The 4842-nt window shown below is 40.7% G+C and overlaps 1 pseudogene; it reads left to right on the top strand.

The window, feature by feature from the left end:
* The first annotated feature begins 3311 nt into the window (after positions 1-3311).
* On the top strand, positions 3312-3463 carry LOC142354989 (5.8S ribosomal RNA; annotated as a pseudogene).
* The last annotated feature ends 1379 nt before the right edge of the window (positions 3464-4842 follow it).

Raw genomic sequence — 4842 nt, 5'->3', positions numbered from 1 at the left:
ACACAGCTTAGCCTCAGATCCTTTACATAGAAGGCTAGCTAAAATAAACTTACCTTGGACGAGGGTAAAGTTTAGTCAGTTCTTAGGGGAGAGTAATCCACAGCTTCTCGCCCTCTGAACATTCTCCCAGATATGTAGGTCTGGGAGAGTCTCCTCCTGTTCTTCGGAATCTGGAGGTAGACAAAGACAGTACGATACGATCTTGCATCGGGATGACTAACCGATAATGATCATAATCTGACAATTTTTCCGGCTTGAGGCACCGGAGTCAGATTAAAGACACATACTGAACTAAAGGCGTATGTGCAAAGCTTGTCGGAGTGTAGAGAGTCAAGCTGAGTTGACTCGTCACGTGGTGATGACAACAGCCATGTGCAAAACACTCACAACTTTATCGTCTATGTGGAAAAGGTTGCTAACAGCGCTCTCTATGAGAGGCCCTCGCATATAACTATACGAGGAAAAGGCGATAGAGTTGTTTGAATGTGGGGCAGGTTCATCGACAAGCTAAGTTGATCACATTCTTGTTGTGGCATCCTACTAGAATTGGTCACGGTCTGCACCAACTCTCCCCAAGTTGGCCAGACTTAAAACTAGAAATAAGGTTTGCAGCTATGTGAACCTAGAAACTGTAAAGGAGTTGAAAGAACTTAAAGGAATTGAAAGAGGCCTTGAGGTATATCCTCTTGGTAAAGACCCACAAAAGCTCACAAAAGTGGGCTTCGAAGGGCAAAACTGGTTCATCCAAAACAATTGGAGAGCTTAAAGCAGAACCAATTCGAATGAAACACTATTGGTGAAACTTCATCATGAGAACGTCACAAGCTGATCACGCTCTATGATATGACTAGTATTATGTTGCTTCTAGTAGGCTAAGCGCAAGCCGAAACATCAACATGTGAAAGTCGTAGAATTTTGCAATCAAACTGTGGCTAGTACTGTGATGTTACTAGTAACCTGGTGTTCCGTCATATGGCCAAGAGAGCATTTGAAGGCGAAACTTCTGCATGGGAAAGCTGCATCATGATCAAAATTTTATATCGAGTATTATGTTGACGTTAGTAGGCCTTGGCCGAAAACGCAGCATGTGAAAGGTATAGATAAAAGTTATTGTTGCAGTCAGTACTGTGTAGTTACTAGTAGCTGGATTTAAGCTCAAAATGAGACACTGTTGGTGAAACTTCATCATGAGAATGTCACAAGCTGATCAAGCTCTATGATATGACTAGTATTATGTTGCTTCTAGTAGGCTAAGCGCAAGCCGAAACATCAACATGTGAAAGTCGTAGAATTTTGCGATCAAATTGTGGCTAGTACTGTGATGTTACTAGTAACCTTGTGTTACGTCATATGGCCAAGAGAGCATTTGAAGGCGAAACTTCTGCATGGGGAAGCTGCATCATGAACAAAAGTTTATATCGAGTATTATGTTGACATTAGTAGGCCCTGGCCGAAAGCGCAGCATGTGAAAGGTATAGATAAAAGTTATCGTTGCAGTCAGTACTGTGTAGTTACTAGTAGCTGGATTTAAGCTCGAAATGAGACACTGTTGGTGAAACTTCATCATGAGAACGTCACAAGCTGATCACGCTCCATGATATGACTAGTATTATGTTGCTTCTAGTAGGCTAAGCGCAAGCCGAAACATCAACATGTGAAAGTCGTAGAATTTTGCGATCAAATTGTGGCTAGTACTGTGATGTTACTAGTAACCTTGTGTTACGTCATATGGCCAAGAGAGCATTTGAAGGCGAAACTTCTGCATGGGGAAGCTGCATCATGAACAAAAGTTTATATCGAGTATTATGTTGACGTTAGTAGGCCCTGGCCGAAAGCGCAGCATGTGAAAGGTATAGATAAAAGTTAGCGTTGCAGTCAGTACTGTGTAGTTACTAGTAGCTGGATTTAAGCTCGAAATGAGACACTGTTGGTGAAACTTCATCATGAGAACGTCACAAGCTGATCACGCTCTATGATATGACTAGTATTATGTTGCTTCTAGTAGGCTAAGCGCAAGCCGAAACATCAACATGTGAAAGTCGTAGAATTTTGCAATCAAACTGTGGCTAGTACTGTGATGTTACTAGTAACCTTTTCTTACGTCATATGGCCAAGAGAGCATTTGAAGGCGAAACTTCTGCATGGGGAAGCTGCATCATGAACAAAAGTTTATATCGAGTATTATGTTGACGTTAGTAGGCCCTGGCCGAAAGCGCAGCATGTGAAAGGTATAGATAAAAGTTATCGTTGCAGTCAGTACTGTGTAGTTACTAGTAGCTGGATTTAAGCTCGAAGTGAGACACTGTTGGTGAAACTTCATCATGAGAACGTCACAAGCTGATCACGCTCTATGATATGACTAGTATTATGTTGCTTATAGTAGGCTAAGCGCAAGCCGAAACATCAACATGTGAAAGTCGTAGAATTTTGCGATCAAATTGTGGCTAGTACTGTGATGTTACTAGTAACCTTGTGTTACGTCATATGGCCAAGAGAGCATTTGAAGGCGAAACTTCTGCATGGGGAAGCTGCATCATGAACAAAAGTTTATATCGAGTATTATGTTGACGTTAGTAGGCCCTGGCCGAAAGCGCAGCATGTGAAAGGTATAGATAAAAGTTAGCGTTGCAGTCAGTACTGTGTAGTTACTAGTAGCTGGATTTAAGCTCGAAATGAGACACTGTTGGTGAAACTTCATCATGAGAACGTCACAAGCTGATCACGCTCTATGATATGACTAGTATTATGTTGCTTCTAGTAGGCTAAGCGCAAGCCGAAACATCAACATGTGAAAGTCGTAGAATTTTGCAATCAAACTGTGGCTAGTACTGTGATGTTACTAGTAACCTTTTCTTACGTCATATGGCCAAGAGAGCATTTGAAGGCGAAACTTCTGCATGGGGAAGCTGCATCATGAACAAAAGTTTATATCGAGTATTATGTTGACGTTAGTAGGCCCTGGCCGAAAGCGCAGCATGTGAAAGGTATAGATAAAAGTTATCGTTGCAGTCAGTACTGTGTAGTTACTAGTAGCTGGATTTAAGCTCGAAGTGAGACACTGTTGGTGAAACTTCATCATGAGAACGTCACAAGCTGATCACGCTCTATGATATGACTAGTATTATGTTGCTTATAGTAGGCTAAGCGCAAGCCGAAACATCAACATGTGAAAGTCGTAGAATTTTGCGATCAAACTGTGGCTAGTACTTTGATGATGCTTGTAGCCAACCGAATTGGTTGAAAAGCCCAATAAGTAAGCTAACTTGGGAGAGCTTGTTGGAAACCAAATGCTACTAGATTGGTCCAAATACATCCTTCAACAGGGGATCACTTGGCTCGCTTTACGAAGAGGAGCACAGCTATATGTGTTAATTCGGTATGAATCGCAAGATTTGTTTACCGACCTCTCTAACGCAAAAGGCGGTCTCGGCTTCGGCTGTTGACTGCGTCCGATTCAGGGTTATATAACTCTCGATTGAACACATTGATGTTCTATTGTTGGTGCTTCCAATAAAATTGGAACACTTAAAGCAGAACCGATTCAAATAATAGCATTCTGATCAATGATTGCATTCCTTGATCAAGAACTGCTGGAGTCATTGTGATGGCGAATTTTCTTCATAAGAAAATTGCAAAGAGACGGAACTTAATGAGACTAGTATTATGTTGTTTCTAGTAAGCGGAAGCTGAAACAGCAACATGTGAAAATCAAGTTTTGTTCAATGATCTCGAGGCGATAAGTACTATGAAGCAACTAGTAGCCTAAGCATGACTCAGATTTGAGACAGTCAAAAAGACTGGCGAAACTTCTTCACATGAAAGTTACATAGAGAACTACAAATGTATACAGCGAGTATTATGTTGTTTCTAGTAGGCGAAAGCTGAAACATCAACATGTGAAAGTTGTCTGCAAACTGTAGAACGATACTGTGATTAGTACTGTGCTGTTACTAGTAGCCAGTCTGACTGTAGAAGCCAAGACAAAGGGAAACTAATGCATCTGAAAAGGACAAGTTATGGAAAGGTATGCACGATAAGTATTATGTTGTTTCTAGTAAGCGGCAGCTGAAACATCAACATGTGAACGTCGTTGTGTACAGTAACCTAGAACTATATAGTCCTTAGTAACGTGCATTTACTAGTACCTGTAATTGGTATTCAGACTCAGGCAGTTTGGAATAGTTTGGCAAAGATGCACCAGAGAAAACTGGGATTTGATACAGAAATTGTTGAATACAAGTATTATGCTGCTTCTAGTAGGTTGAATCCGAAACATCAGCATGTGAAAATTGAAAACATTTCTGGTTCGAATTGTCACAAGTATTTGGTGATCTGAGTAGCCAAACTCACTACAACGCCAATTGAAGGCAAAAATTCTCAACGGGAAAAGCTATTCTCATTGAATGAGCTAACAAGACGAGTATTATGTTGCTTCTAGTAGGCGAAAGCCAAAACATCAACATGTGAAAGTCTTGCTGAACAAATTTAATGTTGTTGAGCTCAGTACCGTGTGAATTAGTAGCCATAATTGGCGAGCGAAAATTGAACTGGCGAAACTTCGTCTTTGGAAAATTGCAGATGCCGAGCACTTATTTTGCAACGAGTATTATGTTGACTGTAGTAAGCGAAAGCCGAAACAGCAACATGTGAAAGCTGTTGAAATTTGTGGTCATTTTGCAATAAGTACAAGGAGTGTAACTAGTAGCCAGGTCAAAATTTGGGATAAGAATGAGCAAAAATTCTGCATGAGAACAGTTGAAATTATGAAACTAAATTACAAAGACTAGTATTATGTTGTTTCGAGTACGCGAAAGCGGAAACATCAACATGTGAACGTTTGTA

Source organism: Convolutriloba macropyga, unplaced genomic scaffold (assembly GCF_964194025.1).
Source record: "Convolutriloba macropyga unplaced genomic scaffold, txConMacr16.3 SCAFFOLD_5936, whole genome shotgun sequence".
NCBI classification, from domain to species: Eukaryota; Metazoa; Xenacoelomorpha; order Acoela; family Convolutidae; genus Convolutriloba; species Convolutriloba macropyga.
This window is presented reverse-complemented; position numbering and strand designations above follow the sequence as displayed.